Here is a 22,363-nt window from a genome sequence, read left to right as displayed (position 1 = left end):
CTATATCTGACTCGTTTAGTTTTAGGACTTACAAACAACCGTTATGTGAACAAAACTATAATACTCTCTTTAGCAACTTTGTTGCGAGAGTATAAAAACTCTAGCTTCTCTTGTCTCCACGTAATGTGATAAAAAGCATTGATTTTAACMTTCTAAGAAAACAATGGGATTTTTCGTGACAGTCGTATATGTATGTACATACATATTTCGATTATGATATTTTTTGTTCAATTAAAGCATTGCCAATGTCAGTTTCAAATCAGCATAGCTTCACAAGCGTCATTTGCATTCAGTTACAACACCGCAATRCAAGCAAATATTTTCTCTACTTTTCAAATCTGATCGAACTTCAAAGGAATAAACAAACTCGTATTATTGTATGAAAAATAAATCTTTTACAGAAAAGTTTTAGGTATGTATTTATATCGATCCATACACATACACATACTATATAATAAATAAAATATGGCAGCACTGGACCGCATAACAAGACATTGCAATTGCTTTCGTGGAACAAAGAGCTCAGGAATTACTTTATTTTTGTAACTTATTTATAACCAAACAAAAACCGCAAGCTAGAGAAAATAACTGTATTTACATACATACATATTTAGCAACAACAACTATTYACTTCGAGTTGTTTTAAATAACAGAGAAGAATGTAAATTTCATGACAAACTCAAAAGACTTTCCTCTGAATTCAAATGGATTAGTCTACACACGTAAGTTTCGTGTAGTTATACTATACGGTTATAAATATAAATATGTAGCAATAAATATGTACATATGTCATTTAACAAATACTTGCAGAAAACCGATGTTCCATGCTAGTTGAGATTTGTGTGAATTTGTTGWACGTTTTGTTATATTGTCTTGATTTTCTGTTACGTGTAGATATTGGTATATATGCATGCTATATATTTATATATATATTGGTATAGTTGCTTTTTATATATTTTGAGCAAGYTAAAAGGCTTTTGTTTATTGTTATTTGCATCCCAATTTGTTTTAGTTAAAAGCTTCACTGAATTTAATACGATAACTGAAGCAACAATATTTTTCAAATTAATTTTTTCATATAATGCAAGTTGTCTTAATAGAATTAATGTTATGACAAGAGATTYTCATACAATTTTTTTTCTCTCTGTTGCTCAGTTAGTATCAATTTCGTATACGTAGGAATTATTCGTAACACCTAAAGCGCATTAATTATAAAATTAAATGCATTAAAATGTTAAAAATTATGGTTAAATATATTTCTGTGAATATTTCTGAATGTTTGCCTATCTGTCAGTCCAAGAGAAATCCTGAGTAAAAAGTTGAATCTCGTTTCACATTTTCCTTGCAATTAACTATGAGCAGACTTAGGACAGAATATGATGATTGCCGCGCTCACAATATATAATTGATGCCAAGTTATACTGTATGGTCTATAGCCGATTTTKACAAATTTGTAAATAATGCTATCATATGGTTTATTTTGGCAAGAAATACCTTATGATCAAATTTGATCCGGACTAGTCCATTTAAATATTTTATCGATTTTTACAAATTCGTAATAAGTTCATTTGTTGCGGTTTTACAAGAAATACCATTTGATCATATTTGACCCGGACTGCTCCATTTACTTAACTGCGCCATACAAACCGAATCAATACAAATGTTTCTTCCTAAATAGAAGTGTTAATGCTAGACTTTTACCAAAATGCCTGAATATTTTGCAAATGATGTCGAGTGAAGGATGAAAGGAGATTGAMAATATAGCTGACGACCCGCCCGTATTTGCTTAGGAGAATATATTTTGAAAACGGTAATAAAGGTTTGTATTCAAAGCCGACGGTAGGGATCAAGTATGTTCGGTTGTGGCGCCTTATCCAGAAAACTAGGCTCAACTGCAATATTAGGTTTCTCGAACTCTGCTTCAGGTTCCGTGTTTATTGCTTCATGTACAAATTCGGAGTCTGTGAGAACAACAGCTTCCTCACGCTCGTTTTCAGCCTCCGATTCCACCTCTACGGGTGCAGAATGATTCTCCGCCGCAGGTGCTTTCTCAGCCAATATCTGCACMTCTTTTTCCAGACTTACTTGAGGCTGTGGTTGGGACTGTGCAATGCCAAATAGTGGTCCTTGTAACTTATAGCCACTGATCGAAAGCATATTGGSAGAGAAAGCCAAAGCTAATACGGTACAAACGATTGTGAACTTCATGTTCTTCTTTCGGGTGTGTGAAGTAAGAGACTGCTTTGGCGCTGACATCAGCAAATCTTTTATACGCAAATAAATTACAGTTTAAAGTTGTTGTTGTATATTGTGGTGTGTATTGGCTAATAAATTGTCTCATTGGAAAGCGATAAAAAGACGACTTTGTTGCTATTAAATTGGCTTGTTGAGAGTTCAAATCGAGCTCACATTGATAAGATAAGTATTAGTTCTTTKTTAAAAATCATTAAGTGTGTGTTCCCTACCTGTTTTTAGGAAATTTTTGATGAAATTATATTTGTTAACATTAGGGTAAGCCAGTAGTGAATATATCGATTATACAAATATATATTTTTTAATTTCTGATCCCACACTGGAACCCTTGAACCCTTAACCGTCATCCTTTTTAACGCCTTAGAGTTGTGTTGAGGGGTAATTAAAAGACCTGAGTTTTGCGGCTTCATGCAATTTATATTTTATCCATCCACTTTTATACCCTGAAGGGTATATTAAGTTTTCGAAAAAGTTAGTAGGCACCTTTGAAAGTGTCGGAGACCCTACAAAGTACATATTTATAACTGATAAGTGGGAGGAGATTAGTGGACTTAGCTATGCCCRTCTGTYTGACCCKCTATCCRTCTGTATATAYGYAAACTAGGCTCTATGTTCTGATTTAAAAATTTGTACAGATTATGTTCACCCCAAGACGCTGGTTATTCGTCGAAGTCGCTAATTATCGGACCTCTGCAGTGTATAAAGGGTGATCTTTCGATTTCTATTTCGATTTTTAAGAAAAAAATAACACAGAAACTTTAAATTTAATGTTTATTATCATTCAAAAGAACATTTTTTTAAATGGTTTTATTTAGCTTACCCCGTTTGTTTTATTTATTATTTATTCTTGGGTCAAATTTAGTAACTAAAATTTCACCCTCTTCCTGTCATTTGGCTGGCAACTGGCGAATGACACGCGCGTTGTTTTGCTCTAAGGACTGAATCGAAGCGGGATTGTCTGGATTGACTTTAGACTTTGCATATCCCTATRTGAAAAAGTCTAATGGTGTAATAACACACTATCTTGATGGCCAATCGACCGTMMCAAAACGCGAAATTATTTGCTCACTGAAGTGTTCCCTCAGCAAAACCATTGATTGATGCGATGTGTGAGAAGTATCGCCGTCTTGCTGACACCAAATATCTCCGAAATCATGGGCTTCACTTTCAGCCATTAAATAACCACCAAACCCTTTGTTTTTCTGTATGAAATGGCAGCTCTTGAATCTGCTCAGGTTCTCTTCGCTCCAAATGTGGCAATTTCGCTAGTTTACATACCCACTGAGCCAGAAATATACCTCGTCTCTGAACAAAATTTGGCTCGAAAACGTCGGATCTTCTTGGAACTTTTCAAGAGCCTATAGAGCGAAGCAATGTTCCTTAGGGATGATCGGGCGGGTTCAGTTCTCGATGAATTTGACTGGTGTTTAAAACTTGAGATATCGGGACGACTGCATCGAAAAAAGTAGTTCAAGCTTTCAAGTAGATGAATCGTCCGAGTAGTCACGACACTAAAACGCATAAAACTTCGAAAAAAAAAATGAATTTCGAATATTTAACCTAGCGAATATTAAAAATAGAAATCATGACTTTTAACAATTTTTGACCAGAAGARGTATTTTTGGAAAAATCCGAGGTTTGAATTATGTAGTGTCTATGGGATCTTCGTATATATACTTCGATAGTACTTTAGATTAAATATAACAAGTTTAAATCCTTCGAAGTTGTAAAAGAAAAAACAAAGCAGCTGATAGAAAAAAATAATCATCCTTCTCTTGAACAATGAAAAACTAGTTTCYTCTTAAGCTTGATATTAACATATTTAATTCCTATAACTACGTTATTTTGCACATACCTCTCAAAGTAGCATCGATTTTCAGACAGCCATAGCTACCGGTAACCTTTAAGTGGCAAGTGAGCGCATTTTCAATGCAGGAATTGCAAGTGCCACACTTTTGTACATAGCGTATCATACACCTCTTCATACATACCGCAAATGCTCATGAACTCATAATATTCCTAGRTATTTTATGGTGTGACATGTCATTAATGGCATTTTGTTGTTTTTGCTATCGTTGTTGCCAATATYGCTTCGCCACTTCAAAAGCGCCAGAAAAGCACATTCGCGCGCAAGGAAATCCATAAATTGTTTACAAGCTGCCGGCGACAAGACGCCCCAACGCGAAACGCTTTGACGCCGACAATGCACTCGAGCGCAACGAGACTGGAGCGCGCAATTTGCAACACCAGCGGGRTATGCAACTGAGCTGAACGAACATTCTCGAAGTGACAATGGGCGCAAATGCTGAGTGCTGAGTGCTGAAGCAGACGGAATTGGGTAGGTACAACATGGGAGAGTCTACGTCTGTATCATGGGTTCGAAACCAAAGGAAAGGTATATAATAATTCAATATATATTATTATAGGAATCATTTGAAAAGTGGACACCTCTCCTTTGATAATGTCAGCTTTTTAAACGCCAACCGTTTCTCAAAACATGTAAGGTTCTAGCCGTTCAAAATTCCGTGGCGCCCCACGAAAAACAGGAAATGTTCGGCCCAATTTTTGTATTAGATTCAATTTCTYAATATTTATGTGCTTTATACACCTTTTTATAATAGTTACTGAAATGTGTATGTGTGAGGTACTCATGCAATGGAGCTTTAAATAATATTCGCTATCTCTTTAGTGGTTTCGTTGCACACTGTTGCTACTTTGGTATTGTTTTGGTTGTTATTTGAGTTGCCACATGTTTTAGTGTTTATMACTTAGCAACTAATTTTGTTTTTGTTTACTTAGGTTGCTACAAATATTGTGTTTCTTTACCACACCTACTTTTAGGTGAATTTTCACATTTACCTTTGACGGTTATTAAGAATAGAAGACTGAGGCTATTGCAACGGTAAAAGTAGATATAAAATTTCATCATTACATAGTAGGTGAACTAGAGAAAGCGTGCCACCTCCTATTTCTGGGTGAACTTTAAGATCAAATTTGATTCAGACCGTTCAAGTGATGAARTTTGATTTCCATTTCTTACTATCGGAAAAGAAATTTAAGAATACGTTGGTGTTTCCAATGGAAAAACGGTTACAAAACCGTTGAAAACGTTACAGATGTCTTAATGGAACTCTACTTTATCACGAACACAAGTATTTGAATCGCACAAAGCATTCAGTAAATATAGTTAAGTCATAAAAACATGTCTTATTCGGGTCGTCCATCCACCTCTGTTAATTACATTTAAAAACTTAAAGAAAAAATCGTCGTGTTGGGGTGAAAGCAGAGCATCTCATAATCTCTTATGGATGAACTCAACACATTTGGATATGGGACGTGTCAATGATAGATTCATTGGATTTGGCTTCATGTTACTTTTTTTCTGTTATCGAAATGGAAATATCCGTTTCAGGGAACACGTCATGAGTCCATAAAGTTCAAGGTACTGAGGCCATCCAAGACTTATAACAAGTGTAASAGTATTGAAGTGGTTGTTTTGGCTCAGAAAGAGCCTACTTTGAGGGAGATATTACAATTGTTTTTATTATTTATAGTAGAAGGAGTATCGAAAGCCGGAGTGTGAAACTTTCTCAGTTTTGTCATTATGATAGCAGACGCTTTGCTAACAGCAAAGACTGACAGATGAGTGTCGTTAAATTATCGACAGTAAAACTGGTGTTTAGTTTATACACTATATTTGAAAGGTGATGGTAATAATATCAAAGCCTTCCATATACCCCGTACACGTCGGACAGTTCGGACCAATGTCATTGTGAAATCTGTAAAGGTAACTTCCAAAGCATCCATGCCCACTAAGTATTAGGGTCAGATGGAAATCCAGGTTTCCATGTCATCTGTCTATTCGAGTGTATGCGCCCTTTGAAAGAGGAATGCCACCGTTGCTGTCAGAGTTTAGTACTCTTATTTTTCAGTGTCAGATGACATAGTCCGGTAAGCAGTTATTATTCGAATTGTAGAAAACTTATGCACTACGAATGTTTATTTAGCATACGATTTTGAATTGAGTTTCGTGAAAATGTTTTTTTTTACCAGTCCGGGTCAAATTTGATCATATGACTTTTTGATACTAATCATTTAGAATCAAAATTTTGTTCTTTTCAAAATATAATATATTCCATATATATATATCTCTTCTCTTATATATTTCTTCTACTTACACCCTTTTAATTAACTCATATCCTAGTTTAAAAATTTCTAATAATTCTTGAGAAATAGAGTAAAACTGTACTGTTGTTCAATAATGAACATGTTCGTTGATACCGAGGACATTCTGTACGCATCAATATAATATTTAATTTTATTATACTTATTCTTAAGTATCAACATATTAGATAAGATATGAAACTGTGTAGCTCTCACTATTTTAAAAACACATACAGTCCASTAATATTGAATAATTACTTTTTCCCTCGGCAATGTGCTTAAATATATTGAACAGGCTTATCTAAGATAATGCTGTGGCAGTACAAAACAAATACATAAACAAACGCATACATATATTTATATCAGGCACGCATGCACAGACATATATGCAATACGTATGCACTCAACAATTAACAAACAAACATATTTACTTAAGGTAACATATTGACCTAAGATATGCATTTAGGCAATTGAATACAAATGTGCATGTGCACTTAAAAACWACCCCATACCATGTAGCATAAACAATGTGCTACATACATATGAACATGCACACATACACATATATTAAGATAGTTAAGATAGTTCTTAAAATTGTATATAAATACGTGAAAATTTTAAATAAATTCAGAATGAAAGCTTTCTCACTCGACGAAAGATTGTTTCGAATTCCCCCCACCAGCGGTAAGGTTGACAAAAMTCTTTGTTGAGTTTTCAAACAACTGTTGATAAACTTTAATTGGAAAATATTTTCACTAAAGTATTTTGCTTCCCAACACACAATTGTAGTACATTTTCATTTACTATACATAAGTAATTTTATAGAATCAGTAGTTATTTTTTAGGGATGCTTAACAATCTCTCCACTTACATCACTATACCAACACACAAGTCTATTTTCTCTATAAGATAATACTTGCGTATGACTCATTGAACATTATAACTAATGAAGATTATATTATGCACAGTAAACAAACCGAAAGAATGTTCTAATAATAACCTCCATCTCCAATCTCAATGCTGATCAACGAGCCAACCAACATTATAAGCCCCCAGCATCCACAACTGTCGACACAACAATGGTGAAAGACGCAGCTGTGGCAATAACTGACAACAACAGTAAACGGTTAAATGCGACAACAAGTGAATATTTTGCTTGTAAGCAGCAACAACATAATGGCGTGTACAACAAGAGCATACTGGCATGTACAACAGTAGCGGTAACAACAACAAGAACATCATTAGCATAATAAACGTTGCTTAATTTACATTCACCATTATCCATAAATTGCGAGCGGAGCGCAAAAATACGGCAACCTTTGTGCGAAGTTGCCACGCAACAGGTGGCTCAGCACCGTCATTGTCATACAATCTTGCGCCACTGCTGAGGTGTTAAAGTGTTAAGCGCGGCCGCCATTGTTCGTCTGCAGCAAAATATTGCGATAGAATTTGCGCTTTGTTCCCTCCGAACTTAATAATGACGCAAGTTTGTTTTTTGCAGCGCTTCTTATCTTTGCTTACTCATATTATCTTTCGCTGCTCTTATGCTGCCGTATACCGTAGCTTTGACCTCATTTATTTATGTGTAGACATCTATTGCTTGATATCTATGTGACTGTTTGGCGTTTCTGCCGTTCTTCATGCTTTACTAGAGTATCTGGGTTGTTATTGATACTGTTTGTCGGCAGGATTTTCGTGTAGAAGTATGCTAGATAAGATTATATTTAATTTAAAGAACTATGGTATTACTTTTTCTTAAATTGCTTTAATTTTTATTTTTTCTTCTAGTCTAGTCAAGCAATAAGAAAGCGTATGAAAAGATTAATAAATATATTTTTCTGTAAAATTCTCCATAATATTTTAGCATTATTTCTCCAATTCGCATCAGTTCAGTTTCAAAACATTTCGTTCCAAGGCTGTATTTCTGCGATAAGTTCATGCTCCCTCTCCATCTGCCGCCTCATTGTCTCTTGAGCCGCTCGTAGACCACTGCAGTCGTTGTACATCGACAGTGACATATCCTCCAAAATAGCTGCAATGGGGGGACCCCGGCGCCCTTCAGGCTCATTTATTGGTGGTGCACTCTTTTCGGCCGGGTCGGCTTGTATGTTTAGCACCAATAATGGTATACTTGGATCGCGTAAAGTTCTGTGTGTTCCAAAAGGATCCATCGCTGATAGTTTTTCGGTTTGCTTTGTAGTTAATTTTAATTGTTTTTGCTTTATAGTTTGAGTTTCACTTGTTGAAATCTTACTGACGCTCAAGCGCCAGTTTTAGTGGCTTATATATGCTGCGTTGCGACCACGAATCCTGAAGTCAAGCAGGTAGAAACAGTTGCAACATTGTTTTTCGATATACCCGCTTTAGGGATCGATACGAAAATGACGGCAACTTAAGCTTAATCCCTTTTTAAGTCATAAACAATTTTTGAGTAATTTTATGATGCCGTCTGTTTCGAAGCAAGGTCACATTACGTGTTAAAGGATGTGGGACCTTGAGTGCGGCTTATGGTCCATTGTTTATCGTTTTTTATAATGAATTTCGTAGAATTTTTTAAGGCATTTTATATAGATTTGGAGTATATGTAAAAAATTATGCAAATAATTTCAGATATTTCTCTGCTTAGTACTTGAACCCAGCATACACTCAGTCGCATTTACATTAAAAGATTAATTGAAGAAGACTCTGATGGCCATCATGACGGAAGATTTTTCCAAGTGCTGTGATGACTGGAAAATCTGTTGACATAGGGGAGGGAATTACTTTGAATGAGATGAAATGGACAAAATTTACCTTTCAATTTGATCATAGCAGTACATACTCAATCCGTTTAGCTCTAGCGGCTGCCTTGCCCTACATTAGCACATATGTATATTCCTTTGAAAAAACAAAAAAAAATACCAAATTTCACTTTTCCAAGTTTAGTAGAATATCAAATTTCTTATGCTAAACGGAAACTTTCCTTAAGTTATGTACTCGCATGAGTGTGAGTGTGTAAATATGAGAGCTAAAGGCACACGACATAAGCGCTGTATGTTTTTGTCGCTGTTTGGAAACTTTACCGTTGTCAAACTAAATAATTTCGCTAAAGCAAATGCATAAGAACTGTGGCATGCGCTGGAAAATGATATGCCTGGCAAACTACACACACACACAAACAATATAATATATGCAAGAAATTTACATTGCTGCGACTTCTGACGCGTTGTTCGCCGGCGACAAAAAGCAAATATTTCATTTCCATTTCAAAATTGAAATCAAACTTCTTCCATCTGTAAGTAGTTATTGCGTGCTAGAAATTCTAAATACACGCGCTCATGCTAGCCACACACACATTCTATTTATAATATGATATCATATGATAATTATTTGGCGAAATTATTTCCTCGCAGGCACTCGCAGCGTCTTAAGTAAGTAGCAGAATAGCAATTTTCCATTTAATTTCACAAAATTTGTGTAAATTGGTATTCAGCCCTTTCGTTGGAGGAGAAATTCGATTCGAAAGTAACACTGTATGTAATACATATAAGGCTGTGCGTGGAGTGCACACTTGTACGTAATAAAAAAATAAATAATTTCTATAAAAGTTTAAAGTCACTTTCAAGTATGTAAAAACTACCAATTCGGTCCAAAAATATTCGGTTGTCAATGAGCGGTAGCGATTCGAATTCACAGGAATGTGCCGGTCTCGATCATCACGGAAGAAGTTGTTGCTTAGCTTAATTCACGAACATGCGGCGATTCTGGTGGTCAAGCGGCTTTCATTCTTGCGTCAAGTTGATCATGTAAGAATGTAGGCCAAGATCTTTTCGCAAAATTCGCCGCAACAACGTCACAGAGATGTCCAACGCTTGAGAACGACGCTTGAGAGATTGATTTGGGTCTTCCTCAATTGATGGGCTAGCGGCAGCAAGATTCTCAGCACTACGGGCTCTTTTGTCTTATCGACACAGGAACATTTTTTTAATTTTTATATTAGGCGCTTAATTATTGATCTGACAGAACGGTTATGACGACCATAAACTGGACGGAGCGCTTTTAAAGTTGAGGCCACTGACTCCGTATTTCGGAAGTAAATTTTAATAATTTCGACACGTTGTGGGATCGTTTATCTTTCTATGATAAAAGCGCAAACCCTACAGAAGAGAAGCGTCAAAAGATGGCGTCGTTTGCTGTCATTATCGGTCAACTTTTGTAGCGTCGTTTTGAAAACAAGCCTATATATAGAGTCACACGTGTGTTTTGGTTCTTCGAGCGGAGGAGAAAATAAAACAATGTTATTTCTGTGACATTATATTTTATTCTCCATGTTTTTTTTTTCAAATTGTTTTCTGCTTATATAACTACTAAAGTGATTACAATTTTCTTAAACTATTTCTTTGTTTTTCTATTTTCTTATTATTGGGGAAAATACAATATTTGTTAAATATAATCTTATTTTCTATTGAATGCAAACAAACATGATTGTGTGGCTTACCCGATAATGTCTGGGTTTTCCTTACAGTCAAACATAAGGACCAAAACATGCTTGTATGCATTTGCATTATTTTCTTTTGTTCTAGTAATGTTTACTTGTTTTTCTTTAATCTTTTATTTTGACCAATTTACAATATTTTGTTGTGTGGTGTCTGGTTGGGGTGATAGTGTACACATAACTCGTGTTGTATGCCTGTTAAGTGGGTCGCATGGGTAGGTAAAATAAAAACAAATATTGCTTGTTTCGCCTGATATGTAAAACAACGTAGTTTACTTATCATGTTATTAAAAGAAAATTAAATGCTTCTCGAGTGCTCCGAAAGCGCAAAAAGTATTTTCCATTGTGGCAGTGTTTCTTGCTTTCTCGGAGAATAAAACTTTAAAAACTTGACAGGTAGATTTCTGCAAACAAATTTGATAAATACTATTTCGGGAAAATCGCGTTTAAAGATAAACTGATGGAGCTGCTTGAATGGAGCGGTTGCATTTTAGAAGACTGTAGCTCAAAAACTGTTCATGATGTCGATTCAAAAATTTCTATTTTAATTTCACGCGATGTGTGCATCTTACGAGAATTTCGCACGTTTAATGCTATATTCGTTCTTTCGTTCAACGAAAAAAAGGTGCCTTAGCGCTTAAGCCTACATCTAGTAAAAGGAAGTTGCTCGCATTTGTATATAGCATAACCGCTGTGATTGCTTTGGGTAGCATGAATAGTCAGTCGAAATAAAAGCATTTATCTAAATGTATATGTATTGTGTACATAAGGCTTCAATTCATTTGAATTTCCCTGTCATCTTCTTGCACGCGCTTAAAATATTATAATTTCTTTGAACCGCTCTGCCGTCAATATTTTACAAAATCGCGCAAAACCCAAACCGAACGTATACAAAAAAAAAAAAAAAAAAAAAAAAAAAAAAAAAAAAAAAAAAAAAAAAAAAAAAAAAAAAAAAAAAAAAAAAAAAAAAACGACAGAATGTAGCTGACATTGCAGGAAATTTTTTCCTTTACTTATGATTCACACGCTCTTTTTTAATGCGATTGCAAAGATATACTATATACCTACTTAGTATATGCACATTAGCATAATTTTTCCTGACACCAGCAACTTTAGCGGCAATGCGGCGTAGCCAACGCCAGACTAACTCACTATTCACCACCTAATGCCACAATTCAGTAACATTAATACCTAGAAATGCAAATTGTGTACTTAGTTTTCTTGGACCTTGCACTTTTTCCCATTTACTCAGCATTTTTTTCTACATCAAGCTGAAGAAGTAGCAGAAGAAGCAATGGCGAAGTATTAAGTACATAATTTATAAAAAAATATCTTCTTTACATGCGCGCTTGGCATTCATATTTTAAGTAATAACATTTAAAGTGCTTTGAGCAGATTATAATGAAGCAAATTGTGTGAAAAATTGCACAAGTAGTGGAAAATAAAATGTGTATTAAAATTAAGCTTATTTTAAAAGATTATGTACTATAACTAATTAATTTTGCTTTGCGCTTGTACTGTTATATAGTAGTAGTTGCTAAATTTTTAGCCATAAAATATATAATAAAAAGTAAATACACCATGGCGTATACGTAACCTGCGTAATGTGAAGTGAGAAGCTGGTAGACAATGTTTCTTTACTCTGTTGAAGATTACTTTGAGGCAAATTTGAGGCTTTGTTGGACAAATTGTGGCATTATTATACTTTAATAATAATTTCTAAGGAAAAATACAATTTTTGCGGTATAATAATTTCTTTGAGTTAGCATTACTGATTAAGGGTTATATCCACTTGTGAATTTCGAAAATCAATTGTTTGTTTCGCATATTTATATTTCGAAAGTAAATATAAATTTTGGAAGTTGAGGTTGAGCACTTTTGCCATTTCTCTTCAGTAAGGTTTGTCCAACAACGAGTCGATATAATTAAAATTTTCTACCGATGTCCAATTTATGATCATCAAAATCGTCCTGTCAGATCAACAATTGTGCGTCTAGTGGAAACTAATTTTTTTCGTTCCAGTGCGACAAAGAAGTAAACGTAGTGTCGAGAATCAGCTGAGGACGACCCAAATCAGCCTGTTACACGTCGTTCTCAAGCATTAGGCATCTCTGTAATGTCGTAGTGGCAAATTTTGCGAAAAGATCTTTCCCTACATGCTGACAAGATCAAATTGACGCAAGAACTGTAGCCGCTTGACCACCGGAATCGTCGTATGCTCGTGAATTGGGCTGAGCAACAACTTGAAAATGATTCGATTTTCATCGAAAAGTCACCTTCAGGCGTTATTCTGGTTTAGAAGCCCGGAATATAGGTATTTTTTTTTGAGGCGGTAAAAAAAAAAAATCAAAAATTATTTTGACTATCCATTTTTTTACATGCTTTTTACTGTTATTCTAACGACACAAAACATAAATAATATAAGAAAAATTTAAATCTAAAAAACTGCAGGTCGGCGAAATAGAAACTGATGAAACAATGGTTTGTCCTGGTGTGCAGGATATAAGTCTTTTCCGTGACCTAAAATGAAAATTTATGCAAAATCCGCGAAGAGTAAAAGTGTAGTTATGGCACTACGAAACGTTTTGAAAAAAAAAAGTTTTTTTACAATATCGTGGAGATTTGAAAAAAAAAATGTTTCGCATTTTCCTTGTTTTTTATTGGTTCGGAAATTTTGTAAAAATGAAAAAAAAATTCCTTCGGAAGCTCTTCGTAGTGCGATACTATAATGCATAAGAAAGCTCTGTGTAAAATTTCGTTTGAATCGGTTGAGTGGAAGTTGAGATGTCATGACCACCGTTTCTAGAAAAGTAGTTATAAAAAAAACGTGTTTAAAGTTTGATAAAGGCTGCCAAACGGTTTTGTCGGCGCGTCCCAAAATGAACTGTAACTCGAAAAATAATTTGAATTTCGAAAAATCCTCTTAGGCCATTTTCTTGAAGGGTTATCCTATAAAAATATGCAAAATTCGAATTTATAAACCGCAATACCCCCTTCAGCGATAAGGCTCATTTCTGGCTGAATGGCTTTGTCAATAAGCAAAATATGCGTTGTTGACTTTATGAGTCAAAATTGCATACCGAAAAAAATACGGTTTAGTGCGGTTTATGGGCCGGCGGCGTCATTGGGCTGCATGCTTTGTGTGAAGGATTGACCTTGACTATTACGCCGCCTTTGAAGTTGCTCGAGTAAGGATTGTTTAAAAAAGGATAGTAAAGGCTTAAAAATATATATTTTACTTAGAACACAAAAGTTTTAGTGTTATAATTCATGAAGTGAGGATCTTTTTTTTAGAAAATTAGTGTCTTGAAAGTCGTTCATTCACTACTTGTAACGAAGAGAACAGCATAATTTGGTTTGATCGGGTCAATGCATATAAGAATTAAAGACCTCCTTCGATACAGAAAATGAAGAGCTATTAAATCTTATACTAATATCAGCTTATATGTGGTCCGTTAGAGCTGAGAGCCATATAAAACATTTTGTTGAGAATGTCCACAAGCTCGTATAATTCCGTCAAGTATGCGTGAACCTTCCCAAACGTTCCAATCATCTACATTTTACGTACTGACGCGATTGTTGCTTTCTTCTTCTCTCTCGCTATCGTAATAAAATAGTAAATATCTCCAAAACTATTTTATTTTGTAACTGAGCACATTTAAAGTAAAGCGAACAAAGCAGTTAACTATTGCTTAACTACGCTTAAGCGCGCATTCAACAAAGTTTTTTCTTAAAGTCATAAATCTGGCAGCACACAAAAAAAAAAAGAGTGAATGAAACGAAATGCAACACTTTGGAAAAGTTGCACTAAACGACTTTAGACTTTTGCTCGGTTGTCAGTAACAAAGGGATAGTGTAGGTTTGCAAGTATGGTTACGACTATATTTATAGCGAAGTTGGCCGCTGTTTAAGTTAATGCAGTATATTTTGAATTCTTTGTTATTCATGTCACTTTCATGCTACCGGCTTCAAGAACTTTTAGCTAACTGCTAACTTGCAGATGCGGTAAAAACCAGGTGTTGACAGTTTTAGTGAGGGTTTTGTGGTAAATACAGGTATATGTGAGTGTGATTATCTCCGTTGAGAAAGTGTGAGGGGGAAGGGTTTGAAAAAACGTTAAGCAAAAAGTGTGAGTTATGTATATATTATATACAAAGATATATCGTCACTTAAAATGCAAAATAACGTAACGTCACTTTTCACATTTTTACAGGCGAGGGAAAAACGATATAATGGAAACCCTTCTTATTGAAACAAAATTTTAGATTTCGTTATGAAATGGTTATTACAAATGGTTATATATACCGCATATACCAAAGTAGTGTAACATCACTTTTCACACGTTTACAGGCGAAGTAACAAGATAAAATACACATCTCTCAAATTGAAACAAAATTGCAGCTTTGGTTATAAAATGGTTATATATTGGTTATCACACACCCATTTAGAAACAATATTTTGGTTATACAATGGTTATATATTGGTAATTATATCAGACACCGATTTTCGATTTTTTTTCTGATGATATGCTGTTTCTCTTTGTAGGTGACGATACATATATGCTTCCGTTATAAGTGATTTCCTATTTTCGTTGATTTTTTAATCAGGCATCATTAATGCGCCATGTTAAGTTAATTACCGCACTAATTGTTCACTTAAAGCGAACTATTATTGTGGGCTTATGTGCTTTTTAGAGTATTATAAATTATGCTTTTGCACTCACACACACATGTGTATCGACAAGTAAATAGTAGTGCATTTTATTCCCGGCACAGCGACAATTTCAATTCATTCAATTCATTAGGGATTTTCTATAATCTACAAAAGACTTCAATTTTCTGTAATTTATAGTGCAATTAACAATTCCGCTTTATGGTTGCATTTCCGTGGCAGTAATCAGCGCATCTCCATGGAAACCAATTGACGGCGCAGCGGCCGCAGCCACGGCAGCAATAAAAGCGGGAAGCAGCGAGAAAATATAAAATTGAGCATCAGCGAGTCCAAGAAAATATGCAAATTCGAATGCCGCTGATGATAACATCGTGTGAGTCACATTGCCCGGTCAAAGGCTGACCTCACTGCAGGTCCGCAGCCAAAGTGCAATACCCACAAATGAAAAAAAGAGAAAATGCAAAAAGCAAAAAGAAATCAGTTTTCTTGCCATATTCGCTGATTGAAGTCATAAACTTCGTTGTCAGCGTCGCCACAGCGCTGCGTGGACCGCACAGCGAAGGATAGAGATGCAGAGAGACAGTGATACCGCGCAATAAAGATGGCACGCAAAGGCAAGCATGCAAAATTAAATCAAGAAAAACAAAATGAAACTAAAAGAATATTATGACGCAAAGGCAACAGAATACAGGCAATCACACGCCGCAAAGTTCTACGCTGTCGAGGCTCTTGTGCACCTCTTCACCGCCGCGCGCGCACACTTTGTGGCCAGCAACCACAAACTTTTGGTAATACTAATGAATTGCTCGACAATTTGCTTTGATTCAGTGAATTGTAGTTTTTATTTTATTTTTACTCATAATATTTTTTTCTGCATGGCATCAAGCTGAATTAATTTGTTTACGATTTCTTTCGGAATAGTTATCGCGAAAATAAGTTAGTAAGCAAGTGCTAAATGACTGTTGTGCAGTAAATTATGCCAATTGAGAGCGTGAAAAGTGGACAAGTTTATTCTCGAGCGTTTAATTATTGTGTGCGATAATCAAGCGAGCTCAGCGAAACTTGGCAGCAATTAATGTGCTTATTGACATAGTCCCCTTAATACTTAATAGTAAGCATATAACTTCATTTTCGATAATTAAGTGGGGGCTTTAATGACAACTTAACTCTATGCCCAGCACAGTTGTAATTATAGACAGTATTTTTTGCGAAGTTGTTTTCATATTTACATATATTGAGTGCAGTATGACAACTTTTTGAAGAGTTGCCACCTGTCTGAAAAATGAAATTTACTGTAAACAGCAAATAAGCTTTATATAAAGGAAAAGTACTTAAAAAGAAGCATTTAAAAACACTTGGAACGAAAAATTGTGTTAAATAGAGTTGCCACCTGTCTGAAAAATAAAATTTACTGTAAGAGTAAGTAAGATACACATATAGAAAGAAAAATATTTAAGAACGTTTATAATAAAAAAATATGTTAAATAGAGTTGCCACCTCTCGGAAAAATAAAATTTACTTCAATAAGTAAATGAGATAGTATATAGTATTTAATAAGGAAAATATTTAAGAGAAACATTTAAGAACGTTTAGATTAACAAATGTGTTAAATAGAGGTGCCACCTGTCTGAAAAATCAAATTTACTTCAAGAAGTAAGCAAGCTATATATCTAGATAGAAAAATATTTAAGAAAACATTTAAGTACGCTGAGGATAAAAAATGTGTTTCAAAAAATAAAAATATATACCCAATATATACATATGCTTTAAATTAGGGTTGCCATCTACATTGAAATGTCAATTAAAAAATTTGCAATCTTTCATACTATAAAAAAACAGCTAAGCTATGTATATAGTATTTTTTATTGAATTTTAATTTAGGATAAAGCAGAGTTGCCAAATTTAGAAAAAGCTATAAAAAATTTCGGTTCCACATAAAGTATGTATTATGTGTTTGAGTAGATTTTGGCCTTGGAATCATAAACATAAATTTTTTCAAGCAATATAAGTACATTGTATTATGGTTGCCAGCTGTTTTATTCTGCCAACATGAAATATATCCATACATATGGCACTTTAGATTCTGAAAGCTGAACTCAAAAACTAATTGAGTTTAAGATACGTCAACTAAGACTTAGTGACTTGTGATTTTTTCTGTTTTCAGAAGAGAAAAGTCTGCTTCTGGAAACGGGATAAGTCGCTATGAGCCCATTGCAAACATAAAAAGACCTTCACTGCGGCCACCGAAGGCCAAAATTTTATGTGAACCTTTTTATGGTGTAATCAGTCCAGAGCCATTTCATAGCCGAGGACGTTTGCTGTTAGACAAAAATTTTTGACATTAGTCGAAACAGAGGTTGATCCACTGATAAATCGTAAAGTTACATTGCACCTTTAACCGGATTTAACACATATTATAAATGCGTTATATACCGTACATATGTAAAGCGATTCCTAAAAACTACTAAGAAGAGTTCTGGGCATCCGGTTTTTAATTTCATTGAAAACAAAAGTTGTGGATCCGAAATCGGCGATCTTTTGTCGTCTTTGTCTAGAGAGCAGGAGACTTCTAGATGGTAGAATCAAATGTAATCGGGTGACGTACGATTATATCCGGGACGTTAGGTTTGTTGAGGGTAACCCGGACTTCATATTCTGTCTGAGTCTAGGTTTTCTGCTTAAGGAACTGAGTTCATGTAACTGCAGAATGCCCGATGTACAATAGGGATCTGAGTGGTATGGGGATTAGCTGGATTAATGGACGTTTAGATCTTAGCGGTGTGATCTCGACTAGTCGAAATGTCGAACAGTTAGAGTCATTTGCGCTCAACAGACAGTATCTTCAGCTACGAGGTCTGATCGAAGTCTTAGGTCTGGTACCACGGGGAGTAGGAGCCCTTGGAGCTCGATCCAACCTGCTCATGTGGACTGGCCCCTCTGGAAGTATCGTGTTGGTTGTGGTCAAAACCCGAATACGGAAGGAACTGATGCTTTGTCAGTTGAATGTGGACTTGCATTGCAACCGGGTGCCGAATCCAAAGTGAGGCAGAGGTTTTAGATGGGCCTCGAACTCTACCAAGGAGCTTAGTGTGTCCATTCTACACTGCCAATTGGTACTGACAATGTCTGGCATTTTCAAGGTGATGATCAATGCATTGATTTGATCCGCTGTGCTCTTGAGCGCCATGGGGTAAGGCTGTTGACAGCCGCACAGTTGCTTTCCTTTACTTGCATCCCTTGCAGTTGAACAATTTTAACTTTATTAAATTCCAACATTCAATCGATGATTTCAGTTACATAAGTGCAAATGATGTGAAAAACGAATATATAATTTTGATAACCCAACACCGAAAAAAATAAAACCGAAAAATATAAATGTTTGGTTTTCAGTCCCTTTCACCTTTCTGCTTACACATGCAACGCTCCCCCTACAACTAAAAGCTGCTATATTTATTCGATTATCTGCTGAGGTGTTCGACATTTAAATAAACACTTGGTTTCATGCAAACCTCAACACGCTCCCCCCTTGGGTGCAGACAGACAACGCTTTTGTTTTTTTTCTTCACACCTCTAATATAACCGCAAAATGGCGGTGCAGAGGAAATGGGGTGAAAGCTGCTGAATGGAAATGAAATAAAATTTGAACACGAATGCCGTTAGAGCATTTCCATTTCCGTTCGACATAAATAAATTCCGCTTTCACCAGCTAACCTGAACAGCTTGGTGAAAGGTTGGCGAAAGCAGCAAAAAGTGAAAGATATTTAAGCTGGCAAGCTAAAAGAACTAGAAGAACAGTTTAAGTGCTTACATACATATATAAGCATTTTATTTTACACGCTAGTTGTTTATGAGCAAAGACGGAGCTATCTTTAATTCGGCCATTTCGGAGAGTGAGAAATAGAACGGAATAAATTTCAATTCGAAAGTGACAAAACCAAATCCAATAAGAATGCTGGCGATGTAGCAATGTAAATAACAATAAAAACCGTTAAGAAAATATTGCAATCCATTAAAATGCCAGATTTGGGCAACGAAGGCGCTTTGATAAACAAGTGTAGTTGCCGCGGGCAAAAATCTGAAAATGCGCAGAAAGGAAATGCGAGGCAACAGAAATTAAGTTGGAAATGATAAAAGCGACAACAGCCAACAACAACAGGCGTTAAACAGCAATAAAATGTATGAACGGAAGCAAATTTAGCCTCAACAATGTTTATTGCGACTGGAAGGCAAACGTCAATGGGACTTAAATGACAATGAGTACCCGCTAAACGGTTGAAAACCCTGAAGGCACACACACATACATATACACAGAGAGATACCGTTAAAAAGCGGCTTATTATGTGCGCGAGCATAAGCTTGTTGCAGAGTCGCGAAGAAAAAAGCGTTAGAAAAGCGAATGCCGTTTTTCCAACTTTGGGCACTATGTGAAGGACTTGACCCCGCGCCATACTACTGCACAGCAAAGCACACTACAATGGAAAATATTCAAACAGTTACAGCTTGTCAACGATTTCAAGCGAATTTTTTTTTCATTTTTTGCTGGAAAGTGTTGTCGTTTACCGAGGCATACACAATTTGTATGGAATATCGACGAGCTGGCCACATTTATTTCAACCACAAGTTTTCATTGCAAGTATTTTTAATATCAACGCAATGCAATTTCCAAGTTTAACAAATAACGGATCAAAATGATACACACTAACAAAAAGAGTTCAGCAGTTTTTGTTCGCTTGCGGCTAAGTTGACGAAAGGCACACACATACAAACATATCATATATGCATATACAATTGATTCGTGGACATACACCGACTAAATAAATAAAATCCGTTTGGGACATTTATTTATTTATATTAAATTTCTCTGCCAAAAGAAATCAATGCAATTGTAAGAAAGCTTTCAAGCCGAAAACTTTTGCAATTCTTTGAATTGATCTCGAAGTTTTCTTCTCGTGCATTGTTTGTGTACTTTGCCGATGACAGTTTAATGTTCGACCACTGATGCATGAATTGACATTTACAAATATTTATAAAATTAATTGAGAGAAACTCTAAATAAAGAATGCAGCAAAACAATCAAATGCATTGCACTTTTTAACTTTTAAGTGACTGTTATGGCAAATTCGCTCTAAATCTCATGTCCATATCGCTATACCGGTTAACAAGATCAAGATACCGTATATATAAGTAGAAGGAAGTCCCGGCAACCTTTGGTATGAAGAGCTTAGAGAAATTAGGTTAAAAGGTTCATTGCAAAAGACGGTAATCCAAGAAGTATGATACGAGCTACGTAAGCCTCAACTTCGAAAAAGTTGGAAAAATATTAGGTAGTCGATAAAGTCTTTTCGTATTTCTAATTAAACTTTAATTTTTTTTTATATTTATAATGTACTTTGCCATTTTCCGATAGAACCATTATTCTTTCAGAATAAAACTTTTCTGGATTCTTGGCGAAAAACTGCGACAAGTAATTTTCACAGGCTTCTTTTGAAGCCAATTTTACTCCATTAAGGAAATTCTGCATTGACCGAAACAAATTGTAGTCCGATGGTGCAAGGTAAGGACGATATGGTGGATACACGCATTCAAGCTCTACCAGTTTTAGCGTAGTCAAAAAGTTGTGTGTGATTGTCCTGATGGAAGACGAAGCCCTTTCTGTTGATCAGTTCTGACCGTTTTTTCGATAGCTTACTTCAATCTTATCAATTGTGGACAGTAAAATGTAGAATCAATCGTTCGACCAGACTGGAGTCGCTAATAGTAGATGATTCCTTTCCAATTCCACCAAACACCCAGCATAACCTTTCGAGAAGTCAATCCTGGCCTTGCGACCATTTGTTGAACTTCACCATACTTGGACCAGCATCCTCACATTCTTGTTGTATTTGATTCACTTTTTTTCTCCTGTTATTATTCGCTTCAGAAATGGGTCGATTTCATTTCTTTTCAGCAATGAATCGCAGTTGATAATTCAGTCCATTAAATTGTTCAAAAACAATGCATGCGGTACCCAAACTTCCTTTTGTAGCCAGTTTTTATTAATTGATTAAAACCGTTTGATGACGAATGTTAAGCTCCTTAGCGATGTTCGGTGATGCGATGCAATGTTTATATAACCTTTTTCGATGTTAAGTTATAGAAATATTGCATCACAATGGATGGGGGAAATTATGGGGTAATGTGTAGAAGTTCACGCAAGTGAGGAAAGTTTTCTGAGTGCCATTCACTTGGGAGTGACCAGAAATGATTATTCTACATAGGTCTCAAGCAGCTCACGACTTTCGGTCTTAGACAAAGTATTCTCTGTTTAGCCAAATAACATCCGTTTGAAGGCGAGTTAAAGTGAGATGGCGAACATCCCCTCCTCAGGGTTGTACGCTGGGTTTGGGATTCTAGAATGTCTGGTATTTAATTGGGAAGGTGTCGCTACCCAGCCAGTTGATGTACTCGTAAAAATAATGGCTGGCATTACTCATGTGTGCGATGTTCAAGTACTGAAACGAATAGTTCCTTGTGGCATTTACTACAATGGCCATATAAAAGAGTGCAAATTGGGTATGGAATTCATGGTGGGAGAGAGGCTCTATCGCCGAGTCCTTGCGTTCACCCGGTGTATGAACGTCTGCCCGAAATTCCTATCAAAGCGAAGTGCTTCAACAAATCGCTGATTGGCGCCCATGTTTCGACGGGAAGGAGGACGATGTGACCAAAGCTGTTTTCTAAGAGCGCTTAGAGTGCAACTATGACCGTGGTTGGCGATTTTAACGCCAGGGACCGCAAATTTAGCCACCATGATGAAACATC

The sequence above is a fragment of the Bactrocera latifrons genome, unplaced genomic scaffold, assembly GCF_001853355.1.
Source record: "Bactrocera latifrons isolate USDA-ARS-PBARC rearing strain unplaced genomic scaffold, ASM185335v1 scaffold_36, whole genome shotgun sequence".
In the NCBI taxonomy this organism is placed as follows: Eukaryota; Metazoa; Arthropoda; class Insecta; order Diptera; family Tephritidae; genus Bactrocera; species Bactrocera latifrons.
The sequence above is the reverse complement of the archived record's forward strand: the minus strand, read 5'-3'. Positions refer to the sequence as shown.